The following is a 13211-nucleotide window of genomic DNA, read 5'->3' on the forward strand; positions in this document are numbered from 1 at the left end:
GCCTTCCTTCCTAAGAATCAGCCCTTTCGTGGTGTAGAGAGAGGTTGTGTTACACTCCAAGGTGTTCCCCGGGTTGCCTTTCATGAGCTTCGATCTTCCGGCTCTCGTTTAGTAGTTGGTGGAAACTACGCTGCATTAGGCCTACAAATTTGGTATGGGGTGTAGAGACAGGTTGTGTTACACTCCAAGGTTTTCACCAGGTTGCCTTTCCTGAGCTTCGATCTTCATGCTCTCGTTTAGTAGGTGTCGGAAAGTAGGCTGCATTAGGCCTACAAATTGGGTATGGGGTGGAGAGAGATGGTGTGTTACACTCCAAGGTGTTCCCCAGGTTTCCTTGCCATTGCTTCGGTCTTCCGACTCTCGTTTAGTAGTTGTAGAAAAGTACACAGCATTAGGCCTACAAAATGGGTATGGGGTGGAGAGAGATGGTGTGTTACACTCCAAGGTGTTCCCCAGGTTGCCTTTCCTGAGCTTCTATGTTCAGGCTCTCATTAAATTGTGGTTAAATGGAACAACTGCATTTGGCGTACTAGTTGGTTTGGGGCCTACTATCGGTGTCTGCCACTCCTTGCTGTTCTCCTGGTTTCCTGTCCTGAAATACCATTTTCAGCCTCTCGTTAAGTAGTTGTTAATGTTAGACTGCATTTGGCCTACTAGTTGGTTTGGGGCCTACTATCGGTGTCTGCCACTCCTTGCTGTTCTCCTCCACTGAACAAAGCTGTGCCGCCTGTTTACTACGGTTGCCAATTTTGAACTGCATTTCGACTACTTACTGATTTGGCCCTACTCTCTGTGTCAGCCTCTCATTCCAGTTGTCCTCCACTGCAATGCCCCCTGGTTATTCCTGTGTTACCAATTTTGAACTGCATTTAGCCCACTTTCTTCTTTGGGCCTATATCTGTGTTTCCACTTCATCGTGCCCATTGCCCAGCCAGTGATAGATGAGTCTGCTGGTACATTGACCCATAACGCAACATTCCCCGTGCACGCTACACAACAACATTGTGACCCTGCTGAAAGTCAGGTTGCTCTTCCCGCATACCATACCACCTTACACGGGGACAAAGAGGAAGGTGCAGATGAAAGTGCAGGTTCCTTCATCAGGTGGGGGGAGGAATACTAGTTGGCGACGTCACTGGCACAGGGCCTCTCATAGTACGCAAAAGTGTTGCTGCCGGTGGGAGGCGCCCCCGCCGTGCAAACACACCGCTGTACTTTGAGGGGCCCTGTGCCAGTGCCAATGCCAACGAGTGGGCCCCCCCTGCTTGCTCAGGTTCACAGCACTTGCAAAGTTGAAATACTTACCTCTCCCTGCTCCACTGCCGTGACGTGGTCCAGATTTCCTGGGCCCACTAATTACTTGAACCAGCCCTACCCCCCACAACTTTAGCCAAATGACCCCCAATTTCAAATGCCTTCCAATTATTATAAGGTAAATTACGCTTGACAAGCTTCATTAAGAAGAATGGATGGTTTTGACATTAAAATGGGCACTCTAGGTGTTTTCCTGGCCCCCACTCACTGCCGACTATGCTGCCCCATTGACTTGCATTGGGTTTCGTGTTTCGGTCGATCCCGACTTTACGTCATAATCGGCCGATTTCACTCGACCCGACTTTGGACATAGTCGGGTTTCGCAAAACCCGGCTCGACTCTAAAAAGGTCAAGGTCGCTCAACTCTACTGGTTAGTATAAAGTCCAAATTTCAGTATACACCAGTATTTCCCAAACTTCAGTCCTCATGGCCACCAACATGTCGTGTTTTCAGGATCTCCTCAGTATTGTACAAGTGATGGAATTAATCTCAAGGCATCAGAAATTGTCACAGGTTCTGGCACCTGTGCTGTACTAAAGGTACCTTCACACTCAGCGACGCTGCAGCGATACCGACAACGATGTCGATCGCTGCAGCGTCGCTGTTTGGTCGCTGGAGAGCTGTCACACAGACAGCTCTCCAGCGACCAACGATGCCGGTAACCAGGGTAAACATCGGGTTACTAAGCGCAGGGCCGCACTTAGTAAACCGGTGTTTACCATGGTTACCATCGTAAAAGTAAAAAAGCAAACACTACATACTTACCTTCCGCTGTCTGTCCCCGGCGCTGTGCTTTCCTGCACTGACTGTGAGCACAGCGGCCGGAAAGCAGAGCTGTGACGTCACCGCTGTGCTTTCCGGCTGGCCGGCGTTCACAACCAGTACAGAGAAGCACAGCGCCGGGGACAGACAGCGGATGGTAAGTATGTAGTGTTTTCTTTTTTACTTTTACGATGGTAACCAGGGTAAACATCGGGTTACTAAGCGCGGCCCTGCGCTTAGTAACCCGATGTTTTCCCTGGTTACCACTGAATCGGCGTCACACACGCCGATTCAGCGATGTCTGCAGGGAGTCCAGCGACGAAATAAAGTGCTGGACTTTCTGCAGCGACCAACGACATCACAGCAGGATCCTGATCGCTGCTGCGTGTCAAACTGAACGATATCGCTAGCCAGGACACTGCAACGTCACGGATCGCTAGCGATATCGTTCAGTGTGAAGGTACCTTAAGGAAATCCTGTAAACCTGATCTTTCAGGGGGCCGTGAAGGCTGGAGTTTGGGAAACACTGGTATACATGGTCAGCATTTCTACAACCCAATTCCCAAAAAGTTGGGACATTATGTAAAATATAAGAAAACAAGAATGCAATGATTTGGAAATATATAGCCATATTTTATTCACAACAGAACATAGAACACATATAAGAAAGTGAGAGTTGGACAATTTCCAAAATTAAATAAATAAAATAAATTCCAATTAAATAGATTTAGAAATTTTGTAGCAAAAAATCATCTCAAAAAGTTGGGAAAAGGTTAGCAATGGGGTAGACAAGTAAGTGGTCCTAATAAAAAACATCTGGATGGTCAATTTGCAAATAAGATACATGACTATGTATAAGAGGGACTTTTTAGATGGAATGGCTCTGGAAGACCTTTTAAGAGTTGCTAGATCTTCAGGAACAATCCTCATAACACCTGCTAAGTGGAGAGAATCTGATACCTACATTATGGGAGGATCGGATTGGCCCGCCATGGAGCCGGTGAATCGCCCGGTGGGCCCCGCCGGTACTGAAGAAACGTGGAAGGCCTCTCCTACCTTAGAGCAGCTATGCACTGCTCAGCTCATCTGCATCCACAGTGGCACATCCCTCATTCTCCTACTGTGCTGAGTACGGGACAAGACCCATTTTCAGAAGAGCAGTATTCATCATATAACAATAGAAATCTATAACTGCAAAAAGGACTGTCAGGTTAAATAGGGCGCTGCGCACAGTGATTGGACTGTTAACCAGCCCTTCCACTGGATAGCCAGCAAGGGACTAATTTATATAATTTATATAATACTGAATTATCAGCTGAGCAACAACACAAGCTGTTCTTCCTCCATCCACAGGATCAGGGCTAGTTAAAGTATTATTCCCATCTTTATAGATGGATATTATCAGATAGTGCTTGTAAAAATAAGCACTCTTACATTTGTGGTGCGATAACCCATGTTACAGCCAGGGGACGCTGTATGTGTGCTTCAGGATGCGCTTGGAGGCATAATTATGGTAATGAGACAAAGTCCGGTAGGATTGTAAATGGCCGGTATGTGTCGAAGAGGTGCTCTGCGCTGTAAGCCCAAAATGATATGATTATGCTGGGACTTATAGTTCACAAGTTTGTTGTGTTTACTTATAAGGGCAGGCTTATAGGGTTAGCTGGTGAGCTGGGCGGGACTGGCTAACCACACATACTCCCATCTAGGGGAGTGGTTACCATATAATGTGACTGAGATCTGATCACATGGTCAGAGTGTATGGATCTGTTTGGTCCATGTGCAAGGTCCTGGACGGTCTGTGTTGGAAGCTCCTGTGAGTGGAGGCTTCCTGGAAGCATCTGAGAAACCGTGGACCTGGTGGTCTGTGTTGGAGTCTCCTGGGAGTGGAGACGTCCTGGAAGCACTTAGAAACACTGTGGACCTGAATGCTCAGGGTGTTGGATCGTCCTGGGATGGAATGGAGTCCTGCAAGCACCTGGTGAGAGTGTGAGTCCTGGAATGGTCAGGGTGTTGGATTGTTCTGGGATGGACTGGAGTCCTGCAAGCACCTGGTGAGAGTGTGAGTCCTGAACGCTCAGAATGTTGGATTGTCCTGGGATGGACTGAAGTTCTGCAAGCACCTGGTGAGAGTGTGAGTCCTGGAATGGTCAGGGTGTTGGATTGTCCTGGGATGGACTGGAGTCCTGCAAGCACCTGGTGAGAGTGTGAGTCCTGAACATTCAGAATGTTGGATTGTCCTGGGATGGAATGGAGTCCTGCAAGCACCTGGCGAGAGTGTGAGTCCTGAACATTCAGAATGTTGGATTGTCCTGGGATGGAATGGAGTCCTGCAAGCACCTGGTGAGAGTGTGAGTCCTGGAATGGTCAGGGTGTTGGATTGTCCTGGGATGGACTGGAGTCCTGCAAGCACCTGGTGAGAGTTTGAGTCCTGAACATTCAGAATGTTGGATTGTCCTGGGATGGAATGGAGTCCTGCAAGCACCTGGTGAGAGTGTGAGTCCTGGAATGGTCAGGGTGTTGGATTGTCCTGGGATGGACTGGAGTCCTGCAAGCACCTGGTAAGACAATGGACTGATGGCCTGTGTGTTGGAAGTGCCTGTGATTAGACTTCCTGGAAGCACATGGAGAAGCTGCATCTACAGAGCCTGAGATGGTTTCTGTGTTGGGGAAGCTACAGTTCCTACTGTGGGTCTGGACTATCCGAGGTGCCCTGGTCCCAAGGACGGTGATCCCAGTGAGGCAGCTTTTCCTTGTGAACCAGCACTGGCAGGAGTCAGTGTGTGGAGCCGGAGCTCCTGAAAGGTAACTTCAGGTAACAAGGGGTTACGGGCAGATATGGATCGGCCATTGGAACAGACTGTTGGTGGTTAAAATGTTCCGTTGATGTATGTAATGCACTGTTTGTGTTATGGTTTATGACATATAATAAACCGAATAAGACTGTTTACGTGGAGAAACCATGCCTGAGTGCTTAAATCCCGTGCCAAGCGAGTGTTCCCCAACCCACTCAGGTAGCGTTCACCACACATTGTACTGATTAAAATTAGAGCCGCTCTTCAGAAGTTAACACTTTTCTTTTGTTTACACCTCACTGTTTAGGACAGCAACCACTTCTGCTGTCTAGCTTGTAAGCACTGTGCTGAAGTTGGCCATGATTAGGAGGGGACAGAGTTCTCTAGCGATCCTGGCTAGCTTCCAAACAGTGCTCACAAGCTCAATAGAAAAGCGCCAAGCACTGTGCATGTTCTGCTGTCTAGTAGTGGTGGTCGGTCTCCAAAGCAACGAGCTGTAAACAATGAAAAAGAAAAGTGCTAAGAATGGTTGAAAATTATAATTTGAAGTAAAATTGCAAAAGTGTTTATTTTTATAAATGCTATCTGACAATAGCCATTTATGACGATGAGAATAATCCATTAAGTATGTAACATCAACACTTCTCTACTAGCAACCTGCAAAACTAACAGACATTGAAATTCCCAGATTCTGCCCTTTAGACATTTCAGTGGGCACAGGTTGTTTTATGAAGTCTGTTTCTGTATTGTGTTATCTATTTCAGGACTAATGTTTTCAAATACCTGGATGCCTTCACCTATAATTTAAAGTTAACAATTATACTGTAATTTAGTTTAATATTTTGCTCATTTTTGGGATTTTTTTTTCAACTCTTAAGGCAACATAACATACAGGTAAGTCCTAAAATGCCTCTAGGTACTTGCACGTTACGCGATGATCACATACGCTACCTCTGTCAACCTATCATTACCCAACATGATTGTGGAATGCTGATTAGTGATGAGCGAGTGTGCTCGTTACTCAAGTTTTCCGAGCATGCTCGGGCGTTCTCCGAGTATCTTGGGCGTGCTCGTAGATTATGTTTGTGTCCCCGCAGTTGCATGATTTGTGGCTGCTAGACAGCATACATGTGGGGCTTCCCTAACAAACAGGCAATCTCTGCATGTGTTTAAGTTGTCGAACAGCCGCAAATCATGCAGCTGCGGGGACACAAACATAATCTATGAGAACGCCCAAAATAGTTGGACAACACCTGAGCATGCTCGGAAAACTCGAGTAACGAGCACACTCGCTCATCACTAGTGCTGATGCATTGCCATGGAAATCATAGCCCTATTAATGGCATCTGGATCTGCCATCTACGGAAGCCACATGCAGAGTCTAATAGACCGAGTATCAGTAGAATTCTGACAGACAAATAATACCCTACACTACATTAATAGTGCAGTGTTTTACATAAGTGATCGGAAACTGTATTTTCAAGTCCCATGGTGAGATAAAATATATACACAACGTCTGGTGAGTTCTTGCTTCTACTCTGCAGTGATATTCTAAGACATCACTGAATGAAGCCCAGATACTAGCGTTCATGTAGCTTACAGCTAGAGTCCGCATAGAGGAGGCTTAAGGTACCTTCACACTCACAACGATATCGCTAGCGATCCGTGACGTTGCAGCGTCCTGGATAGCGATATCGTTGTGTTTGACAGGCAGCAGCGATCTGGATCCTGCTGTGACATCGTTGGTCGAAGCAGAAAGTCCAGAACTTTATTTCATCGCTGGATCTCCCACAGATATCGCTGAATCGGCGTGTGTGACGCCGATTCAGCGATGTCTTCACTGGTAACCAGGGTAAACATTGGGTTACTAAGCGCAGGGCCGCGCTTAGTAACCCGATGTTTACCCTGGTTACCAGTGTAAATGTAAAAAAACCCCAAACACTTCATACTTACATTCCGGTGTCGCGTCCCTCGGCGTTCTGCTTCCCTGCACTGTCAGCGCCGGCCAGCCGTAAGCCGGCGCTCACAGTCAGTGCAGGAAAGCACAGCGACGGGGGACATACACCGGAATGTAAGTATGTAGTGTTTTTTTTTACATTAGCACTGGTAACCAGGGTAAACATCGGGTTACTAAGCGCAGCCCTGCGCTTAGTAACCCGATGTTTACCGTGGTTACCAGGGGACTTCGCATAGTTGGTCGCTGGAGAGCTGTCTGTGTGACAGCTCTCCAGTGACCACACAGCGACGCTGCAGCGATCGGGATCGTTGTCTAGATCGCTGCAGCGTCGCTAAATGTGACGGTACCTTTAGACAGTTTATTGTGTACACAGCAATGAAGGCACTACCGAAACTTCCGCCTCTTCCATACACAGTGATCACTGTATAGGAAGGGAACACGAGCTGCTGGGTTTTAGGCCTCTTTCACACTTCCGTCGTTGGCTGTGCGTCATAGTGCAGTGAAATGACGCATCGACGGACATTGTGAAAATAGAGGAAAACGTGTGTGACGCATCCAGTATTATGACGGATGCGTCGAGAGAGAGATATTTTTTTTTCCCGGACTTCAAATCCTTCCGCGCATGCTCAGAGAGAAAACCGTGATACGTAGCTGGATTCCTGTGTGTGTGACGGTCAGCGATCCTGCGCCCATAGGCTTCCATTATAGCCGATGACAGAGAGCGCAGGACCTGTCGCTGAGCGATTTTCCAACGTGCAGAAAAAAAGTCCCTCTGAATGTTTTCTCTGCACGACGGACCGCTATTTCCCGACGGATCCAGTGCATGATGGATGAAACGGATGGCCATCTGTCACAATCCGTCGTTAATACAAGTCTATGGGAAAAAAGAGGATCCTGCAGAAAAATTTGCAGGATCCTGTTTTTTCAAAACTCAACGGATTTCGGCGTGAGACAAAAGTGTGAAAGAGGCCTTAGGAGACTCCGATAACTCTACTGCATTGCCCTTGTACCTGAGGCTAATATACCAGCCCCAATTACAGGGGAAATAAGATGAAAATAAAAATATTTCAATATTTACATGCCCACAAAAGCCTTTTTTCACCTTATGGGGGCACAATGTGTAAAATAAATGAAAAATAAATAAAAAACATTAGGTAAAAAAAGAGAAGAAAATGTTACCGTCAATCCAATCGCTGGTACTAGCCCGCCCTTGTTAAAAACAATGTGCAATATATAAAAATTATTTGTTACAGAATGGGAAACAAATTTTTGAATGTAGTTTAGTTGTCTTGTGTGGTCATTAAAATTAAGGACATTTATTCCCCTTTTTTATCCACTAATATCGCCAGATATCAGCAGATAAATAAAAACTAGAGGATATAATAGCGACAGAAATGTGAAGCTCCATGTAGCATGAAAAAAAAAAGATGCAAAAATTACTTGAATATCCCAATAAGAAAAAATATTATAGATCTTTAAATCGCATGTACGAAAAAAACTGAAAATGTCCTTTGTAAGGAACCGGGGTAAATCTATCTTAGCTACTATATAGACTCCACCAGAATCATAATATAAGGGTAACATCAGGTGTGTGGGCTAAAGAAATTGGATAGGTAGCACCACTGGACACTGGAACTGATGAAAATCTCTTTATAGCACTGCAGAATGTCACATTGTACAAGAAATGGGAGAGGCATGCTGTTCTACCATTTGGGGAATTATTTTTTTCAGCCCAAAGTCTTACTGGAGATGCAGTCCTCCTGTAAAGGAGACTATCCCTTAATGTCACCACTGAAAAGATATGAAGGCATCATATGGCGAAACACACACAAATCTAGGTAGATCTGCAGCACGCAATCACAAGGGACTTAACCCCTTCACCACAGGCGATTTTTCACTTCAACCTTTCCATCAACTTTCCTCCTCTCATAGCACTGTAACCTTTGCTGTACAGCCCTCCAACCACACTGCCTGATGAGAACTGAAAAGGTGTCAGTAATCAAATATATCTGTTGTAATCACTCAGCAGTGAGATCAGGGCAAGCTATCATTAGAGGTCACACAGGAATATTCTCTTTGGAGCTATTGTTGAGTGTGTACTTTTTCTCCTGTGTGCTGCTGCCTGCTTATGATTGGGCAACATCATACAGGGGGAAGAAGTACACGACCCCATAGAAAACTCTCTGATATCGCCCATTTGCAGTTAATGAAAATTAAATAGTTAGGTTGCAAATACTTTAGTGGCCAATATCTCTGCAACAAAGAAATCCAAAACATTTTATTCTGCTCTGCACCCACTATTACATCGTGTTCCCAGCTTAACATGAGAAATTTGGTGAAAAGTCCTTATTAAAACATTGCATTTCATGAGCCTTAAAAAAAGAAATGCACTTTCAACAAACTTTTCACAAATCAATAGTACAAGCAGATGCAGAAACTTATCAAACAAATCTGCTTATGCCCCTGTTTATCAGCTACACCTCTAGAATTTATTATGCACTGTGAAAAAACCCCGCTCAAAACCATCTTGCTCAGATAAAACGGACTGTCAGTTTATTTTGGGAAAGAGGAGCAGAGTGAGAAAATGGGCAGAGGCAGACACAGAAAGATGGTGCTGAGCTTTCTAACAAATCTTTCACCTCACCTCAGAGCTGGATTCGCATCTACATAGCTCAGTACTGCTTTATAATTTCCCCCATGCTGCCATTACTTTTCTCTTTGTGCTGTGACTAAGGAATTCATCTCTGTGTGCTGTGTATGAAACATCATAGCAGCAAATTTCTACCTCTAGCTCAGGGTCAATTGCAAATTAATAACATATAGCCTGCAAAGGAGAAAATCAGTAAAAATGTAGAATACAATTAATATAATCGCCAGAAACATTGTCATAAAGAAATACATACATCACAGCTTATTCTGAAAACTTACTTAAAAATAAAGTTACCCTTTAAGTTTTTTTTATTTTTCAGTAAATATATATGAAGGCTTACGTTTGCAAGACAAGTTAAAATTTTTAAGGACAATATTTTAGGGTATTTTTCATGTCACATACATATACTACAAACAGCATAATTTATTTAAGAAAGCTTTTATTCCGACGTAAGTACAAGTGCCTACTCTGAAAGCTCATGTCGGAATGGCTGTACAATCCTTTCTGAATGTTTTTCCGCATATTTAAATGACCATTTTATGAGTTCAGGTGGAGGGAGATCTGGTTGCAAGTTTTAAATAGGATTATACAGCCATTGTGTCATGGATTTCATGAAGTATACCAGTCTCATCATGCCTAACATTATGTATGCTGTTTGTATTCGGAAATCTGGTAACAGATTTGTTTTTTAACCCCATGTTCATCACACGTTGGACACAGACTGGAGGAAGATTAACGGCTCGCTGACATTCGCGAATAAAAAAAATTCCGATGTTGCTCCAGAAAGTAAGACGAGAGGAATCTGTTTGGTTGAACTAGTGTCATGCGAGTGCAATGCGACTGTGTTTTTTCTCACCTAGTATCCACATGACATGCGTATGCGATGTGTTTTTAACATCTCCTACATACTATAATGCTCTCTGCAACTTAAAGAAGTGGCGCATTAGATGAGCCAATTCTGTCTCTTTGCCAGCTCTTCCTGATTGCCCTGGTGCGGTATTGGGGTAATGGTAGTTGGGGTTGATGTGAGCTGTGAATTGTCAAAAATCAGAGCTGGCATCAAGCTCTTGGGCTAGTAATGGAGAGGTGTTCAATAGAGGTGTCTAACCCCCATTACAAATCCAGTAAATAAAAACACATACTCCGACTCTTTGGCCATGTTCACACAGTGCGTTTTTTACCGCGGAACCGCGGCGGTTTTGCCGCTGCGGTTCCGCAGCTGTTTTCCATGCAGGGTACAGTACACTGTACCCTATGGAAAACAGGACACACTGTGCACATGGTCCGGAAATTGTTAAAAAAAAGACACGCTGAATAGCTCCCGGAAAAAAGAAGGAGCATGTCAATTCTTTTTCCGGAGCCGCAGCGGTTCTGCACCCATAGACCTCCATTGTGAGGTCCAAACCGCAGTAAAACCCGCAGATCAAAAATATATCTGCGGGTTTTACTGCGATTTGATGTGCAGAACCGCTGCAGCAGGAAGTGCGGGGAGCGGGCGGAAGTGCGTGGGCGGAGTGTGGCTGCCCCCCCCGTGTTCCGATCCCGCCCCCCCGTGCTCCGATGCCCCCCCCCAGTGCTCCGATGCCCCCCCCAGTGCTCTGATGCCCCCCCCGTGCCCTAATCTCCCCCCCTTATACTCACCCGGCGTCCCGGTGTCCGTCCGGCCGTCTTCTCCCTGGGCGCCGCCATCTTGCAAAATGGCGGGCGCATGCGCAGTGCGCCCGCCGAATCTGCCGGCCGGCAGATTCGTTCCAAAGTGCATTTTGATCACTGAGATATAACCTATCTCAGTGATCAAAATAAAAAAATAGTAAATGACACCCCCCCCCCTTTGTCACCCCCATAGGTAGGGACAATAAAAAAAATAAAGAATTTTTTTTTTTTTTTCACTAAGGTTAGAATAGGGGTAGGGGTAGGGTTAGGGGTAGGGTTAGGGTTAGGGGTAGGGTTAGGGTTAGGGGTAGGGTTAGGGTTAGGGGTAGGGTTAGGGGTAGGGTTAGGGTTAGGGGTAGGGTTAGGGTTAGGGGTAGGGTTAGCGGTAGGGTTAGGGTATTTTCAGCCATTTTAACCCTAAAAAAATTCCTAGAAAACACACAGACTCTGGCTAGAAAACTGCATCAAAAAAACGCATCAAAAAACGCATCAAAAAACGCATCAAAAACGGACCAAAAAAGGACCAAAAAAAGGACCTGCGTTTTCTGCCAAGAGCTGCAGTTTTTTAAAAAACAGTCAGGAAAAAAAAAGGATGGAAATCCTGAACGTGTGAACATACCCTTTCCCTGATTCCCCAATTTGTAAATAAATAAATAAAAAAAAAGCCATGCAGGTCCGACATAGTCCTGAGAATCTGCCGTAGTCCACAAGTGAAAATATAAAAGACATAAAAAAAGAGAAATAAAGACAGGACACTGACCCTCGTACACCAATTCGCAAATAAAGTTCCCACGCAGGTCTGACAGTCCTTGACGTTCCCACAATGATCCCTCAATCTGACAACCAAAAGCTAAGGAGCCTTGTTCAGAGAGCCAAGCTACATTGGCTGTTGCAGCCGCCATTCTGGATCCCTCTGCGTTCCACGAGTCCCGACGACTCTGAATGGCGGTGACATCAGTAACTATGCCACTCATCAAAGTCGCGGAGTCTCAAAGAACGCAGTGTGACGTCACTGCTCATCACAGCCGCTCCGGGAGAAAAGCAGAGGCAAAGCGTCAGATTTGGTGCATCTAATATCATGGGCCACTTCTGTGGTGGCTGCGGGCTCGTATTTTTAGGGCCCAATAACCATGGACCTTGCTAGTCTAATATCACTATCTGCTTTACCTGTGCTGGTTATCAAGAGTAGGGGGACAGCACCTAATTTTTTAAATAATTAGGTTAAACAAGGCTAAACACACTTTAGTGCCACATAAAAGGCACTAAGGGGTGCAAGTGTATTATATGTATTGGGCTTGTGAGACTATATGTACAGGATGCCTGGGGTATCTATTCTATACATAATATAGAAAAGAAAGAACGGCTACACGAGCCGCAACCAGCTCACCGACAGACCATCAGAGCGCGGAACTTCGTCCTGACCCAGACGTGCACCAGCAGAAGATGAAGAAAAATATACGTGTTCCAGCTCCTTAAAAGTTGAATATGGATCCATAAATTTAAAATTGAGCAGAAAAATCCTTGCAAGCACTGGATGCCAACATGTGGAAACAACAGATTAGAGCGACGCGTTTCAATCTATAATGATCTTACTCATGGCTGCCATCGCGTCGCTCTAATCTGTTGTTTCCACATGTTGGCATCCAGTGCTTGCAAGGATTTTTCTGCTCAATTTTAAATTTATGGATCCATATTCAACTTTTAAGGAGCTGGAACACGTATATTTTTCTTCATTATCTATTCTATGTATCTATCCATTCTGAGGGTTCTGGCTGTGAATTTACTGTACTTAGGCTACGTTCACATTTGCGTTGTTGTTTGCTGCGTCAGCGACGCAACGCACGCAAAAACGCATGCAAAATGCTGCGTTTTGTGACGCATGTGTTCATTTTTATAGCGCAAAAAAAAAATGCAACAAGCAGCGCCCTCTGCGCCCTGACGCTTGCGCCCAAAAACCGCATGCGTCACAAAACGCAACAAAACGCATGTCCATGCGCCCCCCATGTTAAATATAGGGGCGAATGGCGCATGCGTCGCCGCGGTTGCGCCCGACGCACTGCAAATGTGAACGTAGCCTTA

Source organism: Ranitomeya imitator, chromosome 4, assembly GCF_032444005.1.
Source record: "Ranitomeya imitator isolate aRanImi1 chromosome 4, aRanImi1.pri, whole genome shotgun sequence".
In the NCBI taxonomy this organism is placed as follows: Eukaryota; Metazoa; Chordata; class Amphibia; order Anura; family Dendrobatidae; genus Ranitomeya; species Ranitomeya imitator.